This window comes from Rhipicephalus sanguineus, chromosome 11, assembly GCF_013339695.2.
Source record: "Rhipicephalus sanguineus isolate Rsan-2018 chromosome 11, BIME_Rsan_1.4, whole genome shotgun sequence".
Classification (NCBI taxonomy): domain Eukaryota; kingdom Metazoa; phylum Arthropoda; class Arachnida; order Ixodida; family Ixodidae; genus Rhipicephalus; species Rhipicephalus sanguineus.
This window is the reverse complement of record NC_051186.1, coordinates 33,964,318-33,983,226: the sequence shown is the minus strand read 5'-3', so window position 1 is coordinate 33,983,226 and position 18,909 is coordinate 33,964,318. Positions and strand designations below refer to the sequence as shown.

The following is an 18,909-nucleotide window of genomic DNA, read 5'->3' as shown; positions in this document are numbered from 1 at the left end:
GAGAACTAGTACTGAGAGATAAAGAGAGTAATAAAGAAAAAGAGACGCAATGAAAGATGCAAAGAAAGGGAAAGAGAAAAATTGTTGCCGAAAGGAAGTTCTTCACGAGGCGGAATTCGAACCCGCGTACCCTGCATCCGAAGGCGAGCGTCCTAGCCACTCGGCTATCCAGGCGCGCTACTAGAGAATAGCATAGCCTTGTATGGTATAGTGTAGCAAGGGCGTAGGAAAGAGAAGCGAGAGTGAGGAGTAGAAAAGTAATGGCGAGGAGGAGGGGAGAAAGTAAAGCATAGCTCAGAAACAATAAGAACGAGAGAAATAGAGAGAAAGAAATGCAGAAAGAAAAAGAGAGACAGAGACAACGGAAGAAAGAGACAGAAGTAGAGAGAGAAAGAAAGAGGAAGCAAACATCGCGTCGTCTAGCGACCAGATACCGCACCACCTCGGCAAGCCGCGCATGCGAAGTAGCTAAGCCACGGCCACCGACGGAAACATCCGCGCAACGTCCGCTATAGTGCATAGCCTAGCTGCGCACTCCTGAGGAGGAAGCCACGCATCTAGAAGCTACACGTGTAAGTCGACGGGGAGTACGAGCGGCGACGGGCCCGTGCTTCGCGGTGCCAAGCTTTGCGTGACTTAGTACAAACTTCCCGCATATTTTTTTTTTGTAGCATTAGCTACTGTCACGTGTAAATAGCGCCAAAACGTCGGCGCGGACCACCGAGCACGGAGCGAAGAAAAAGAAGAGCGCGGTGGCACGGTGGCACGAGGCGCGCTCGCAGTGTTCGGGCCAGGGGCGTGCAATTCTGAGCTCGGACGAGCGGGACGTTCTGCCGGCCGAGACGCGTGGGCACGGAGGACCACGGAGCCGGGCGAGGTCCAGGGTGGCCAAGGATCCAGGTGCCAGGGGTGGAGTTGCTGACTGCATCGAGGGTCGCCGAGCGGTGCCGAGCCGTACCGAGCGACGCGCCAGACTCCGACGTGGGCCGCGAGCCCCTGAGCTGTTCCCCGAGCTGTAACTGGCGGTGCCCTGGCCAAGGCGTGGATCGCCGGTGAATGAGCTGCCGCACCGCAGCTGTGGCGAGCAGCATTCCAGCACGGCGCAGACGGTGCTGTGCTGGCCAGAACCCGCCCGCGGAACCGCTGCGCTCGGGTGGCGGTCAGGACGTCGGAAAGAAGGTCCGAGGTCGCGCTGGTCCCGGCATCTCCTAGACGCCGCCACCGCTGCTCGCAAGCCGTGAGACTACGGGACTCTTCCTCCTCGTGGGCTGGGTGGTCGTCCCGACGGCACCGACACCACTGACTGTTCATATCCTTATATTTTGTACATAAATGTTTAAATACGTATCCCTGTCTGTTTCCTGTGCTGCTGCACAATAGGGGAAGTGCTCGAACCGTCCTAAACATCACAGCTACACTTGCCTAGCCGGAGCCGATTTCGCGTGGAGCGTCATGAGCCGTGCTGCGCATGCGCGAGGATCAGTGATGTCACACAGCTGGGTCACCGGAGCTGGCATCTCACGCGCTATCCGACACCGCCGCGCGCGGCTCGCCGCTGCTGGTCTGTGCGTTCGGGCGGAGTGGCGTCGTAGGCGCGGAAGACATGCTGGCGCCGGCGCGCGCGCAGACTCCGCAACCGCCGCTGGTCTGCGCCGAATTCGGGAGGAGTGTCGTCGTAGACAAAGTGGCGCCGGCGCGCGCGCAGCTATTCGCCTTCGTTGTGCAGTCGCCGTCTGCCATTGCGCTGGGGCCGCTTGATAGCGCCTCTGACTGGCGTTTGCAGGTGGGTAACGCCATGGAGAAGAAGAGCGCAAATGCTGCTCGACGGCGCAGAAGAGCCGAGAAGCTTATCTCATCGGATCCCGAAGTAGTTGCCTGGCAATTAGCGGTTCAGCGTACGAAGAATGAACAGAAGAAGGCTGATAATCCTAGACAATCTGGAAAGCTAAGAATAATCAGCTGAACCTTTGCTAACGCTACGTATATCCTGGCATAGCCGAGCTAAGCCACTGCAAATGTTTTTAGATTTTGGTCATCGGGCGAAAACATAAGCATAAGCAATTTTCTACTACAAAACTTAGAGAAGAAGCATCAACATGAAATTGAAGCATACAAATGCAAGCTTATCTGCAGCAAACTAGATTATGAAAATCTTGAAGCCCGGACATCATAGATCCGTAAATTTATGTATCTGTTTCAAAAATCTTCATTTCACGCCATGTCCCAGTTCAATCCGCACAATCTTCGCAGTTATAAAGAAACACGGGGTATTGATGTTTTCAAAAACCACGCCATTACAGTAAGTGCTCTTTAGCAAAAGAATGAGGCAGAAATTGATATGAACGCAAAGACCTGAAAGTATCGATGGTATTTGAGCGACGAATGTCATACTGAAGCCCAGTCTGACACTATGGGACTTGTCTCTGTGGGCTTGCGTGATAATACCTAAAGCAGCTATTCAGACGATTACTGAGCGAATAGACATTAAACGCAACCGATAAGGAGAACACATATAAAGAATTATGGAAGTTTCTGCTCATTTTTAGGAGGACCTAGATATTCTACAGAAGGTGGGGGCACAATATCAGCGTAAGTAATAACTAAAATATCCGGACTATCTGTAATGACGCGTAAATGTTAAAACCTTAACACTGCAACTTTACAGTGCATGACTATGTTGATAATTCAATGTATATTTCCTGTTCTGCTTCATAAGCGCTCGTAACTTACAATTAATTCTTGCCAAACTAATTCATGCCCGCCATGGTGGTTGAGTGGTTGCGGTGCTGACCCGAAGGTAGAGGGATCGAATCCCAGCCGCGGTGGCCGCATTTCGATGGAGGCACAATGCTAGAGGCCCATGTACTCACGTTTAGGTGCACATTAAAGAACACCTGACGCTCAAAATTTCCCGAGCCCCCTACGGCGTCCTTCCAAATCATATCGTGGTTTTGGGACGTAAAACCCTACCAATTATATATTATATAAATTAATTGGCTGGCCCGGCACAGCGCACAAGCATAGAGAGAGAGAGAGAAATAAGTAAGTATAAATAAACACAGAAAAAAACATAGAAAGAAAAACAGAGGCAAGAGAGAAGAAGAAAAAATAGAGTAAGAAAGAAGGAGAAAATTTGCGGAAGAGCAAGAGCCAGAAATACATACGTGCACATCAGCTTCGCTCGCTTGAGCATTATGCCTGCAGTGCAAGTCATGCTATTTTTTTTACAAAACGTAATGAGATAATAAGCATAACTTTTCCCTCGTAAAGTTCGCTACAATTGTATTTTATTTTTTTACTTTTTGGAGTTGCTTTAGCCATTTTTATCTGCGGGACAGTGGCTTACGTTGTGATGTTTGCTACACATAAAGTGCACGTAACATTTATTCACTCAATAAAGAAGCGAACATAAGCTGAGAAAAATGAACACAACATGGTTAACATATACCACTTCATCAATCTTCTAAGCATGCTGCCCAATATATTGTTTCCTTTTATTGCCAAATTTTTAGTCACTTAAGATGGGCATTCTCGACCTGTTATTTCATTATTCTTGAGACGACAGTGGCATCACACACCTGTGAATACTCCTGGAATCACCCAGAACACATGTAGACGATTAATGTATAGTATACCTTATATGATGAGTCTTTACGAGAACGACTCTTTAAAGCTGATATTCTGGTAGTAATTCTCGTTTATTTTCATTTTTCGTTCTCTCTCTAAGCGAAACTATATATTTTATTGCTGGCTGATGAACAGTAAAGGCGCGCTTGCACTTCGGCTTATTCAGAAACGGACCCAAGCAATTTTCTTCCAGCAAGTAACATACAAAAGACGCTGTTCGTCATATGGGAGAGGCTTTCTTCTTGACTGCTTTCTTCTAAATATAACGACAATACCTCACGTCTACGACGCTTCAAGCAGCCCAGAGAAGCACTCTTCGTAGTGAGACTGATGCAATCTATACATCATTCAAACAGTAGCCGATATCCCAGCGCATACATTACATTAGCTTATTCATGCGATAACGATTTTCACGCGCATATTACAGGTCAAGATAGCCATGTATTCGGTAAGCCTCTCGTATGGTCTACGGGCAATCGGCACTATACTACATGAAAAGATAAGACAAGCAAAATACAATACAATTAAGCCGGAATGCATGCGTGTCTTCTTGATCTTCTTTGCGCGTTGTTTACTGGACGCAATGCTATCCATATTACTCAGACTCTTATAAAAAGTGTTTATCATATTCCCGACGCACAATTCTGCTGTTTGTGTTCCACGTGAGGGCACATGTGCGTGTGTGTGTCGCCTTCTCGGCTTGTCCTTGTCGGTTCACTCTGTTATTCGTTAACTAACGGCATCTTCAACAAATCACGACGGGGCGAACCAGGGCGTCCAAGTGCACTTTGTCATCCATTGATCATCACAGCTGGGTGCGCCATTGTGCAGCGTTGAGATTCCTCAACAATGCTACAACATACAGAGTCAACTGGCCTACCAACAAACTTTACTCAAGCATCCCCAACGATTGCATTGGCAAAAAAAAGCATTTATTTTAACAAATGCTAGCTGTTCAAAACCGGCATTGTTTCGCATGCTGTTCCTTCATACTTTTATCACTTTTTACACTGCGCAAGAATGATCGCGCTTTACATTTTATTGCACGCAGTGGGCAACTGGCCCTGAAGCTCCAAAGGCTACGTTAAGCATTTTGTGAAGGCTTCTTACGGACATAAGAGAGAGAGAGAGAGAGAAAATTTATTTGAAGGCTGAGAGGTCAGCCTGAGGTAGTGCGCTCTAGCCTGCTACTCTGCACAGGGGAAAAGGGAAAGTGGAAAAAAGGAGTGATGAGGGATGATGATGGGGAGAGAAAAGAGATATGCGTATATACAATAATACAATAACCACGTGACATAGTGGTTTCGCTGTAGTCTTGTGTGCAGTTCTGTGCTCTTGGGAAAATCTATCACAGCCTTGATAGCAGTTGGTGACTTTGTCTGGTCGCACATAGCTGACAAAATACCCGTCTCACTTAGTGTTGCCACAGCGATTCCTGCCAACGTTGAAGCAAGTGTATTACGTTGCGACACGTAAAGTGGGCAGTCACAAAATATATATGCTGTTGTTTCATGCACTTGGCATCGTTCACAGTTCAGGCTGTCCGCACGGCGGATGAGGTGTGCGTAGCGGCGAGTGAATGCAACTCCCACACAAATCCGGTGCAGCAAACTGGCGTTGCCTCGGTTCATTCTAGCCGGGAGGCGAAAAGTCATTTCAGGATCTATTTTCCGCAGACGCCTGTATCAATGGTCTCCCTGAAACCAATATGTGGTGATGCACTCTCGCATGCGCAATCTCAATAAAGAGTTCACGCCACCTCGCGTGCACGGTACTTTCACATCGGTGGGGGTGTTAGAGACAGCGGCTCTTGCTTCAGCATCAGTAAGCCCGTTGCCTGCCAATCCACCGTGTCCAGGAATCCATTGCAATGTAACTGAGTGACCGATCTTCTGCGTAAGGTCGAATGCGTGAATGATTTCTAAAGCTAGTGCATACTATTGTCCCCTTCTTGAGCAAGAGTCAATGGCTTGTAATGCGGATTTTGCATCTGATAGTATCGTCCATTTACGTGGTGATTGTCTGGACACGAATTGGATAGCTTCCCGTATCGCAACAAGTTCTGCAGCTGTTGAAGACGACCTGTGATCTAATTTGTACTGCCGGGAGGTACCCAGATGAGGGATCACAAAGGCCGCAGTCGAAGCGCACGAAGTCACAGATCCATCGGTGTATATGGGCAGAGTGTCGTCGTATCATTGAGTCAAATATGCCAAGGTGAGTTGTTTGAGCGTAGCACACGGAACACGACGCTTCTTCGTAATCCCGGATATTTGAAGGGACACCAGTGGCCTGTTCAGCGTCCGCGGTGGCACTGTGGGGATGATGACTGGTGTAAAGTCAGTAGGGATGATGTGCTTGTGTGTATCGATGCATCTGAGTAGGTGCAGCCTGGTCGATCTCTCTGAAGCGAAGACAAGGAATGGTTTGCGTGTCGAGTCAGCAGTCGAAGGTGGACTCGAAGGGGCTCACAAGACAAGTAAACCTCTTTAGTTTTCTAACATATGGCCGTGCCCCGTAATTATGATCCTCCTCCATATCCACGACTTCCCGTATAATCAATTTTCTGGGCTCTAAAAGCTTTCAATTCATATTTGACTAATTAAAAGAAAATCTCGCGCTCCATATCAGGCACAGCGGGGAAGAAAACGAAGACCGTTCAACGTTACGTGTTTTTGTCTCGATACCAACACCGACGTCTAGAAATATTGTCTAAAGCAGGGATCTCAAACTCACTTCAGTGAGCGTGCCGTAGTTGCGAAATCCATTCCCGCAAGGGCCGGTGCACTAAAGAAGGCTGAATCGGGGAGGGTGGAGGCTGGAACAAGACGTCAGCTAACGTTGCCATTTGAAGTTTGAAAGGAAGCCTTTCCTATATCTGATTTATAGGTCATTTCTTAAAGCGATTTGGAGTCAAGATACGAAACACATCGATACCGATCTGCAGAATGACTGAAATCTGGACTCCGATTCTGATATACAGAGCTTTTCTTCCACGGTTATGTTTCAGCACATGGTGACCACATGGGGTGCCTAAAGAAAAGATTGCTTGAGACCAGTCATATCTGTGTAGCTCACGGAAAGACTTCTTAAGACAATAAAAATATTCTCAGCATATGCACGGGTGAATTATGAAGAGCTCGGGCGAAGCTCTTGAAGCAATCATGGTCACACCGTGAAATATTCAGTGGTTTCGCCCAGCAGTAATCAAAGCAATAGCCCAGTGCATCATCAAAGACGTGACAAACACTGTATATATTTATACAAAAAATTTTATTAATGTAAGTGGTAGCTAGATGTGGTTTCCGTTCCCCCTTCATCGTAGTGGGATGTTTGCAAAGACGAAGTAGTGGGCAGTTTGCAAAGGTGGCTTCCGTACCCATTTCAAAATAACGGCTTTATGGTCGGTGAAGTAATGGATCGGTGATGGATCGTAGTGGGATGTTTGCAAAGACGAAGTAGTGGGCAGTTTACAAAGGATAGGTGATGGGCCGGTTACGCCTTACGCCGGACGCCGGACAAGGTCAGATTGAGGGGAGCTTCGCCCCTAAAAATATGGGACAAAGACAGTCATTGTTTAGTGGCGTACAGTCATGGCTTATTGTTTCGCTAGCGCCCGCAAGCCGCGTGTTTCAGTCCCCTGGTCTAAAGAAAGATACGCAGCTGAATGCCCAACTGCGCTCTGCTTAGTTGGGAGTTGTTTCTCGAACACAACACGAATCAGAGGCGGAAACAAATGTGGAATTGTTACCATTTTGATACTTAGCTGGCCTTGATAAATGGAATGCGTGAGAAAGTAAAATGCGTCACAAATGACAACGTTGAACAGAAGATCCCCCTTATGTAATTTGCGCATCCTTGCCTCAAAACAGAGATAGAAAGGTAATATTACCTCAGATGGTACCCTTGTTCGTTTTCGTGATATTTGCAGAAATGCCCGTAAGCTTGAAAATTTAAGTAAAGACAAGCAGCTCATATCATAATTAATCAATAAAAAGCAATGGCGATCATCATGTCTTTAACATCGGAGCTGTTTGAGGCGGCCGTTAGTCCGTGAGCCACGAACAGAAAATGATGAGCATCATGAACCGGCACGCGCTCTCTTCATCCTCTTCATCTACTGCTTCGCTACCAGAACAAGTGCGCCGATTTCTGCGGCGCGGGATGCAATAACCCTGACAACGAGCACAGAGAGATAAAAAGAGAAATAAAGATAAAGTGATAAATTCTTGGGGAAAATTTTTTCTCGCTAATCGAGATACGAACCAGCTTACCTAGAATCTGAAGCGGAGCGTCTTAACCACTCGGCCATGCAGGCACACTAGCAGATCATAGCATAGCCTTTTATAGTATAGTATAGCAAGGGGTGGGAAAGGAAGTGAGGGTGGGGAGGAGGGAAAGGAGGAAGGGAGACAGTAAAGCATAGCATAGAAAGAAAGAGAAAGAAATAAATAGAGAAGGGAAGGCAGAAAGAACAAAAACTAGCTGTTTTTCCGTGCACGAATACAACCGCTGAGCGAAGCTCCTTAGAAATGAGACGCAAACGACTATGCGCCTCATCTCGCTGCTGGCTTTCGTGAAAGAGGTGAGGGGGTGAGCGGGTGTGGGGGAGCGTCTGCTGCGCTCGGTGGCGGGAACGACTGGGCGAGTGAGCGTGTGGCGCGCGCAGCGCAGGAAGAGGGAGACAGGTGGGAGAGCGGTGCGAGCGGTGATGCGGCGGGGAGCTTCGACGGCGGCGACGGAACGCCGCGAGCGACATTCGGCGCGGGCAGCGTTTCATTGTCTTTTTGCGCCGGCGCCGGGTTGGGAAAGTGCTACTACCTTCGACGTATTTTCACAGCGCTACGTAAACGAGGACGTAAGAAAGGACAACACAGGCGCTGACTTCAACTAAATTTTATTAGCGAAAACGCTGGAAATATATACAGCTGATAACACCAGCACTCATCAGCACAAACGCACAAACCCTTCGCATCACCGCCAGATACACGATTTCCTTTTTGGTTTGGGCAACTGATGGCATGCTTACACAGAGGTCACCCAGCTGTTGCATTTGATTAGCTTATATATGATTTCACACGCAAGCTGCTCACGATGTTTCGCGACAACGGCGCACTTTTCAAATTCTGGTTTGCAACCGCAATCTCTGCAATGTATGCCGAGATGACTTTGAACAGCTGTGGTGACATGATAGCGATGCTCTTTTAAACGCTCGTTCAAACATTTGCCCGTTTGCCCAACGTACGTCTTACCACAAGATAACGGGATCAAGTACACAACACCCACAGCGCATGCTACGAACTGCCTCTTGTGTTTTGTTATACAAACGCTCCTTCGTGTGGCTTGGGCATTCACGCGCTTACAAAGCATTGATAGTTTGTCCGAGGCTGAGAACGCAACCTTAACGTCTACCTTGTCACCTATCTTTTTCAAGTTGTGCCAAATTTTATGCAGGTAGGGGAGCACCGCGACTTGTTTATTATCTCTAGCGGCACGGCTTGCTGGTGCTTCACCTCCCTGTTTAATGGTCCTAAGCATTTTTTCTGCCACCGAAACCAGCACAAACTCAGCAAAACCGGCACTTGTGAGACGGGATGCCTGCTCAAGAAAGCTACATTTCAAAGAGTGGCCGCAAGATTTCTTGAGAGCATTGGTGAACCAAAGATTCGCAATGCCCCTTTTTACAAGCTTTGAATAAGCCGACAGATATGGTAGTAGTGGCTTGCTTCCTCGGGGCTCATACTTCCAGCATAAGTGATCGCTAGAAATGCTTAACCGCAAATCTAGAAACCTTAACGAGGCATTCTGCGGCAGCTCATGCGTCAGGATTAGTAGTGAAATGCACTCTTTAAAATCACATAACACGTTTGAAACAGTAGCTTCAAATCCCCTGTCGTCACTAAAAAAGCAAACGAAAGTCCTCGACAAAACGAAAAACTTTCACAACAGTGCTTGTCTTGAGACGGCTAAGAAGTAGTCGGTCAGGTTAAGCAAGAAAAATGTCACTTAAAATTTGCGCTATGCATGAACCGATACACACGCCTCTTTTCTGAATGAAAATGTCTTCGTTCCACGTGGCAAAAGTTGCTCTTAAGTAAAAACCAAGTAGCTCGAGAAAACCACTGGCCGACACAGCCGCCGCATTCTGGAAAGCAACTGAGCCAAAGTTGTCAATACAGTCCTCAATGCACCGTAGTAGCGTGTCGTGCGGTAAAGAGTAGTACAGGTCCTTGATGTCCACTGAGCGGGCGTTAAGACCCTTGTCGTTACTTGATAGAAAGGCTATCAAGTTTAGCTTCTCTTGTAAAAACAAAGCAACAGCTTTCTGCCACGCCCTATTCTCAGATATAATGACCCACAGCGGCCAGTGAACTTTGCCAGTCTTAACTGTGAAGAATAAATCCAAGCTAACCTTCTTACTTTTCACAATGGAGCTTTCTAACCGACTTAAGCTCAGTGCGTTACATAGCTTTTTGGCTTCAGTACTTACTTTTTTTTTAGTGAAACTGCACTTCGGCAATCGAAAACAGTATTTATAGCGTTGCTGGCTTTTGAGCGAAAAACGTCATTCGGCAATACCGCGAAACCCCCATCCTTGTCAGCGGTCCACAAAGCGAGATAATGCTCTTTAAAAAACACCACAACATGGTGGACAGGCAGGCTGTTGCGGTTTGATTTTGCCTGCGACAAAACAATAATGCCTTCAGCTACACATCTATCAGTTTCAACCTCGGGAGCCCGCTTGGCTACTTGCCTTACAAGGGTCAGCAATTCCGGCGGAGTCAGCTGAGGCTGTACGGCGAACATGGGACCCAAGCTCAACACACTCTGAACACTGTCCGGGATAGGCACGGCACACGCTGTGTGAATTGGGTTGCTCGGCATGGGTCTCCTTCTGGGAGTGATGGCCCGAAGCTGTACCAGAGCATGCTGCCAGATGAACTCAGTCGTCAGGCTCGTGGAGGCGCAAAACTCGAGCCGATTACAAATCCCAACTAGCCCATGCTGCCGTTCTCTCAACATACTACCTTCGACAAAGCGCCCATAGTGCGCTTAAATGATGGTTGTCATTTCACAATCCACATTAAAGGTGGTGAAAGTGAAGACGACAAATATAACCAGTTGTACACACAGCTTATTTCTTTTAACCTCGAATTCCTGGTGCGCTAGAGCCAAACCGCTCAAGGCCTAAACATTTCTTCTTAAATCGCTGGCCACTGCCACCTAAAGCGATGCTAATGAGAAGGGAGCTTCGACGACGACGACGGGGTGCGAATAAAAAAAAAAGGGAAGAAAGAAAAAATGGCAAAGCTTTAGCAAAACAGCAGCAGCCAGGGCTACCTTGGTGCCCATCAGATTCGCTGTCTGTCTAGCTTTGCGCCTCCAGTGAAGCTACTCTAAAGCAATCGGGATGATAATGTTTTTTCGAGTGTGTAATTAAACATGCATAAAACGTTTTACCGATCGAGTGCCTGCGTCGTATTCTATGCAAAGAAAATGTAATCACTGAAGTGGTAAGTAAGCATGTTATAATTAAGGACGATGTATGTGATCGGGTTTGCTGTTATTCTGTTCTAAAGTACAATTTCGTGTAATAATACAGTGACGCACTTCGAGCGTCTCATATTAAACTAAAGATAACGTTCATTTAAGCAGATTTTGTACAGGCCACAATCAACTGCAAACGGCTCAAAAACAGGCAGTATATTTTGTCTTTCGCGCTGTGACATAAAAAATCAAACAAAATTGCTTAGCTTTGCCGTACCGTTATACTGACGTTAACGCGACGACAGGTGACTCATTGCCGCCATATCCTTAGTTTTACGAATAGCCTAATTTTGCAGCTTCAGTTGCTACGCACCATTCTTTTTATCTTGTTGCCAAATTACTTGTTCGAATCCCCATATGAGAATAAACAATAAAAAGACTTTCACGGTTGTTATGGAGGCTGATTTAAGCTTACAACTATGCGCCTATGAAGCATGCAACACGTTTCGCGTGCTCTATGGCCGCAATGCACGAACAGCCGGCAGTTTTAAGTCTATTAATCCGTGAGTGCTATTCACGCTACGCCGCATATTTTGCACCAGCTGAATGTTGCTTTTATGACTTGGTGAACAATCAACTCCCATAAATTGAGCCGCCAGAGGAGAAAAATACTGGCGGGGCGAGACTTTTCAACAAAAGACGTGCCAGTTTAAGGGCACTGGATAGATGGGCCGGGGTACTATAGTGCCACGAAGTCTTCAGTCGCAGAAATCAGCCCTTTCAACTGCAGAATGAGAGCTTCTTCGTTTTCCCTGTTGCTCGTCACAATCCTATTTTTCGCTGTGGAGGCCGCGTGGACATTTGGTGATGGTGAGTACATACTGTTCCATACAGTACCCAACGCTCGAACTATCAGCAGTCACACCTAACTTCCGTGGGAAATTCGCGCTTTAGAGACACAACAGCTCCAGCGCCCTCCTCGAAACCGTTCGGTGGTGATCGGATCTCCGCACAATCGGTTTCCGTGATATATTGAGGAAGTACAAGATATAAACGTACTGAATGAAATTCTAGGACTAGGTGCCGAACTTGTAACAAGGCTTGACAAGAAAGGGAACGTAGCCGAACTCTCATATTGGGCAAAATAAATGCAATAAATATTAGTGAAAACATGCTCAGCTCAAATCTAAGGAGTGCAACCGAGGACACGCGGCGTCCTACTACACTTGCTTCCTCAGATGCAATGTATTCTTTATCGGGAATTCATTCAAGTTTGCAAGCGCTACTTGTGTTGCCTGATAAACGTCGTTGGCGTTGTGGTGTGACCGCAAAAAAGAAACAAAAAAGAACATGGCTGATCCTTCCGTCATATGCACTACTCTGGTCGATACTGTGCAATGGGACGGGCCACGAAGAAAGGCAAGACAAACGAGCGCAGTTTGTCTTGCCTTTCTTCGTGTCCCGTCCTTTTGCGCAGTATCGACCAGAATGAACTCGTACCAACTCGCCCAACTCTCCACTCTGCTTACTCATATGCACTACTCTAACACAAAGGTGAAACGCGTCCTTGCAGAAGTAGTTGAATGTTTATTAAACATGGATATACGAGAGCTTGCACAATGTATATTAGTGTTTCGCCGCTATTCACCTCGAGATATCTGAGTGGCGCCCCCTCGCCTGTGACGTCAGAGAGGGGACTCGGGCGCCGCTCTTCGCGCGCGCGCTCGCTACGTGAAGGCTGCTCGGCGCTACTGGCCTGTCTGTCCTGCTCGAGTAATGAAACATTAGTGGGCAAGTTCATAAAGCAATGTGTACTGAATGTTCAACAAAATGTCTAGCGAAATCGAGCGCAGTTGCCGTCAGGAGCACGTTCGGTGTCGATTGCTCGTGGTGTCGTCTGCTAGCGATCTATTTCCTACTGTATGTATGGCGACGATTTCTTTTCGCTACTGTTCTATGGCCGCGGCGCACTATAAATGACTTTCCGGCGCGTTTTCGATCATTATAACTTCAGTGTTCGGGCTTCGGCTTCCTTCTGCGTTATAGCGCAATGTATGTACAGCGCGCCGCGCGGGTGCGGTTGTCAAGCCTGCTCGTTCGGTTCAATTCCGTTGCTAGGAGTTCTAAGTGCACGATAAACGACGTGTGATATCAATCAAATAAATTAAATGGTCGTTGCAGGCAACAATATATCATTAACTCCTATTTTTCAGCAGCTGCTGTGTACGCGCATCGTAAGTACGTGCAACTTAAGCAAGAAATAAAAAGGTTGAGAGCACGAGCCAAAAGGGGATGCACGACGATGATATATATTGGTAGGTTGTGCGGAGTTTTTTTTTTCAGCATATTTTAATCCCTACGTTAGTAAATCGACGTTTGCTGACTCGTTCACGGTCGTCTGAAAGTATGCTGAACATAATTATTGTAATCATACTAATGTAGATAAATGCAAAGCTTGGGCGTCCAAAGTCGTAATAAGATGAATTTACAGTAACATAGTGTAAATAACTCTTAACGGTCGACTTTTGATAGGACATGGTGCGATAACTGTGGAGGGTGAATTTTCGTTCAACTCAAGTCTGTTTAGACTACGCTAATTTTTGCGAATAAGCCGTAAAATTGATCGCGCTTCGCTTCGAAAGCAGCGTAGGCTCTGTTTAACTCGCTTGGCGGGACGTTCGCGCTTTCACGTAAGCTATTTCAACGCTGTCCAGCCCAGTGAGTGATGCTACGAACTCGGGGGCATCATCCTGACTGCGGTGGCTGTGGGTATGTAGGAGATATGTTAAATGGTAACGTTTATTAACCTCCTGTAATGATAGAAGTCATCAACAGAACTGTCATTAGCACAAAATACAGCTAATAGTCGAGGAACTCCGTGCGACACGAGCGAACTATAACGAAAATGCTGCTATTTTAGCCAGAGCCTAGCAGACGACAAAAGTGGAATCACCGCCTTTGCGCCACCGGAGCGCCATTCGCAGCGCCGCAATCACTGGCGCAAGAGGCGAATAGCACAGCTTGATGCGGACGCACCGACGTTGACGCCTGGTGGCACATCTCCAAGCAGACAACTAGCATCCATGAACACGATTAAACCTATGTGGTAGCTGTAGTAGTTACCATAAACCTGGACACAACATATGGTGAATCCCGCGCAATCATGGCTTCAACATGCACATAATAAATGCTAACTCGACATGCCCTCTGTGAAAGCGTCATCATTTCGGGAGAGAACCGGCAAGGTGTGCGCTCCCTAGTAGTCGGTGTCAGTGCACTCGAAGCTGTAGGCGGCGTTGAAGCACCATTAGTCCATGTGGAAGCGGCCCTACGCGGGCGAGGAGGCGTCGTCACACGCTGACGCGAAAGGCGAATCACGCAACTGCGTCGTCACCACATGGAATCACCGTAGATGCCGCACATCACCAAGCATAGAGTATTCTACAATATTCCAGCGAAAGCCTCCGCCGTGCTGAGACTACCGAAACGCTCGAAGTCGGTTCTACTTAGTGTCATGATCATAGGCGTGCGCAGGGTTCTCCTTCAGGCGGGGGGAGGCGAAGGTTCATCTCGGCACTGCCCCCCCCCCCCCCGCTTCCTATTGAGTCAATGTATAAGGCAGACTTTGCGCCACTCTCTTCTCAGGTGACTGGGGGAGGGGAGGTGGGGCGTCCGCTCCCCTTCCCCTTCACCCGTAGCGCACGCTATGGTGATGATGCATTACTCGTCGCCTCTGAGATTGGCTCCGGCAGCGCGCCGTTGCTAGCGTTGCTCAGGCCATTCCATTCGCACGGGGAGAGCGAAATCAGAGAGCGCTGTAACAGCCAGAAGAGCGTCGGTTAATGGACGCTGAGCTTCTTTACTGAGCGTGCGCAAAGGTCGCCATCCTGTGGAATTTTGAAGAGTTAACAGAAGGATCACACGATGGCCCGGCTTGAAACGCGACGCGCGTCGTGCCTCCCCCTCTAGTCTGGCCGTGATTTCTCAAGGTTCGAGCAAGGAATGATGTGTGGCAGCCAGGCGAGCGTCGCAGAGCTTTTTAACACGAAAGTGTTTTATGCCGGGGTCCATCAAGTACATCCGTCACGGATATGACGTTGATAAAATGGACGCCAACAGGTGAGAAAGAAAAAAAACTAAGAAAAAGATACCCCGCTGGGAATCGAACCCACGACGTTGCGGCCGCGACGGCAAGCGCCCGACGCCCTATCGACTAAGCTAACTCGGGTGGTGCTAGACACGGCGCGAACGCGCCTTATATCTTTCACACATTCTCTTTCGCGGCAGGCGGAGCGGGGCAGTGCCGCCGTCTGTGAGATGTGAACAGAAGTAATGCTTCACGATCGACACTTACTAGCGCTTACTCCGAGATTGCACGCGATATCGGAGGTCATGGGTAAAGCGTCTCGATACCAGAGAGGTAGACTGGCCGCGCTGGCGTCGCCGAGGCACCCTTGAAGCAGTTACGTTCTTTGCCTTTGGCTTCGTGTTAGCGTGCGTCGGCTCATCGGAGTAGTGCAGCTTCCACGTGCACCAACGGGATTTCTCCGCCGCCGGCTGCTTCAATTGCGATAGCACCGACTAACAAAACTATTGCAATATGCGTTGCAGAAATGACGCGATTTCGACCGGCGAATGTCGTTCCTTGGTGGAGCGAGAGCAGCGCCTGCGAGACAGAAACTAGCGGGACGCACGCGTTTGCGGCTCAGGCTACGAACCTCTACCTCCCGTGTTGCTGAAGCGCAGTGTGTGTGAGTGTATGCATGAGCACAGGCGTCGGCTACCCATTACTAGAAAGCGCACGCCGTGACGTTTCTCTCCTTAACTGACGACGCTTTGAAGAAGTGCATACCGGGTACCAGTGTTGATTATGAGCGTGTTGATATCATTCTTACGCGGGATTCACGATTCGCTGTGTCCAAATATATGTTCACACCGTCAGCTACCACAACGGTTTAGTCATGATCATGGGCGTTAGTCGTCGCGATAGAGAATGCTGTCAACATGGGTGCATCCACGTCAAACGGTGCTATAGCTGCCAAACACGAATAGACATTGTACAAGCTCTCATATATCACTACACAATAAGCACTACTTCTGTGAAGACACGTTTCACTTTCGTGTTATACCGATTCCTATGACGGAGGGATCAGCCATGTTCTTTTTGTTATTATAGACGGATGCAATGAACGATGCTTGGGCTAAAGCCGCCACATCACAGTTTTAAGGTGTTGACAGAATTACACTTGTTTTGGAGACGCGCCGAACGGGACGGCAGTAGCAACGATGCAACGGCGCGTTCCCGGAGCTAATTGCGAAGGCTATGCATTACTTCACGCCACCACCACACAAAACGAGAGCACTGTGAGGGGAAAGTCTGAGAGATAAAAGACGTGTTCGTGGAGCCTCCTGCATGTGCGACCATGGCGCAGTAGTTAGAGCATCCGTCGCCTATCGTTTTGGATCCAAAGTGATGGGTTGGACTCCCGGTTACGAAACTTTTTTGTTTGTCATCTGATCGTGTGTATTTCGTTGACGCATATCCTTGAGGGAAATACGTCATGAAAGTCTTGGTGATACCCGGCATAAAACACTTTTGTGTTAAAAAAAACCGACGCCCGTGAGCACGAAGAAATACCGCCGTAGAAGGTGCGCCAGTGAAATGCGTACATGCATGACCCTTCTCCAATAATCGGTGCTCTCTCGACTGTGGGCTTGACGGCGATCAGCCGTTTCTGATATAGCAATGGGATCTTTTATCGATGCGACAATGAAATATGGCAACGTGAAATGACACGCTGCATCAATACAAGATCCCATTGCCATATCAGAAACAGTCAAGCCCACAGTCGAGAGAGCACTGATAATTGGAAAAGGGGGGCATGCAAAAAATACGCATGTGACTGGCACATCTTCTAAGGCCGCATTTCTTTGCACTCACGGGCCTCGGTTTTCTTTTTTTTTTTAATACGAAAGTGTTTTATGGCGGGGATCACCAGGACTTTCATGGAGGTCGCAGTTGCCTGTAGCAACTGAAGTGTTGCGCTGCTAAGCACGTGGATGAAGGTAGAATTCCTGACATAGAGTAAAGATAAGTTAGGAGGGAGCATTGCGTAATAAGAAAGAAAGAAAGAAAGAAAGAAAGAAAGAAAGAAAGAAAGAAAGAAAGAAAGAAAGAAAGAAAGAAAGAAAGAAAGAAAGAAAGAAAGAAAGAAAGAAAGAAAGAAAGTACGTCGCGCACACACACGTCAAACTTGGCTTGCCCGGATTTCCCCGTAGAGCAAGGGTCCCTCAAATTTTTCAATGTATATGACCACAATACTTTAACTAGTGATTCGACTTGCGGGGTAACATCTCACTGTTAAAGCCGAGATATTTACGCAGGGTGATATTGAGAAAATATTTTAGTTATTTCAAAAGAGAAGTTGACGCCATCCAACGGACTCTCTTGTCTACTCTTATAAGACTGTTCGTGTAAGTTCGGAGTTGAGCTAATGCTTCTTTCACACTTTTATTCCTGCAGAGCTTCTCCAGTCGGTCAAGTGTTCGGACCACGAAGTAGTGAAGCGCAACACTGGAGGTTGCGACGAATGCCGTTGCCGCACTGATGGCGGGACGCCTGGGATACCAAACGTCTGCACGTTACACTTGGTGACAATTGGTTGTTTCTGTGACGAAGGCTACTGTAGAACCACAACGGATCCGAAGAGATGTGTACCAACATATGAGTGTGAGTGATAAGGGTAGCTTGATCTACCAGACGCTCGTGAAATGTAACAGAATAAAAGCATGCTGAAAGCAATTGCGACTTTTTAATAAGTTCATCTTCCAGCATTTTTCCTGCCAGAAAAGTGGATTTTCGAAAAGAGATTCTCTTAGGCAGTGCAATAAAAATATCATGGGGTGTACACGGCCGACAGTCCCAAATCACGACAGGCAACTTGAAGCTATTCCTCCATCGAAACGTGCGCATCATTACCATTACCAGCAGTATCGCCACCCTATCTTAGATCCACTGCAGGATGAAGGCACCTGCCAGCTATCGCCAGTCCACCCTATCCTGCGTGAGCGCATTTCATTTGATGTCTGCACAACACAATCATTACATAATGCCAGTACTAACCTATGGGGCTGAATCTTCTAGAATAACAAGGAAACTCGAGAAAACGTTTAGGATCGCTGACACAGAAAAGGACCGGCATTAACATTAATAAAATAAAAGTAACAGTAATAGGACGGAAGGCAACAAAATCGGTCACAGAACAAACAGGGGTAGCTGATATTTGAGCTGAGATTAGGCGAAAAAATTGGGTCAGCTATGCACTAGTGGTGCGAAGACTAAGGAAACGGCGGAGCTGGTGGCCTTACCTTCCTTCTTTCCCTCCTCCTCACCTTTACTTCCTTTTCCCACCTCCTTCCATGCTGTAATATCCAAGACTGTGCTGTTTTCTCCACCCCTCCTTTCCCTTTCCTCCCCCTCACTTCCCTTTCTCACCTCCTGCTATACTATACCATACGTGGCTATGCTATGCTTCACACTCTCCCCTCCTCCTTTCTCTCGTTATCACACTCATATTACTCCTCCTCACCTCACAGTCCTTTGCAACCCAGTCATATGCTATAGTAGGAGCTGCTTGGCACATACGCGCTTTGAGCGGCGCATATACCCGCCAAGGCCACGTGAAGTTTAGCCAAGCTTAAACAGCTCGGCTGTAAAAAATGGACCTTGACTGGCCACATAATGCGTAGGAGAAAACACGTGGTGGTCTATTAGAGCAACGCAACGAATTCCCA

At 47.6% G+C, this 18,909-nt stretch overlaps 1 protein-coding gene across 14 annotated transcripts in view; it reads left to right on the top strand.

Moving 5' to 3' along the window:
• The window catches only part of LOC119374714 (uncharacterized), a 189,082-nt gene that overhangs the window by 98,187 nt on the left and 71,986 nt on the right, over nt 1-18,909 (top strand). Inside the window, exon 21 of one of the 14 annotated variants that reach the window (XM_049410951.1) lies at nt 17,639-17,901. The exons of the other annotated variants lie outside the window; for them this stretch is intronic. The gene's annotated coding sequence lies outside the window, so the exon portion shown is untranslated. Of the gene's footprint in view, nt 1-17,638; nt 17,902-18,909 lie in introns of those variants that run through there. 14 annotated transcript variants of the gene reach the window in all.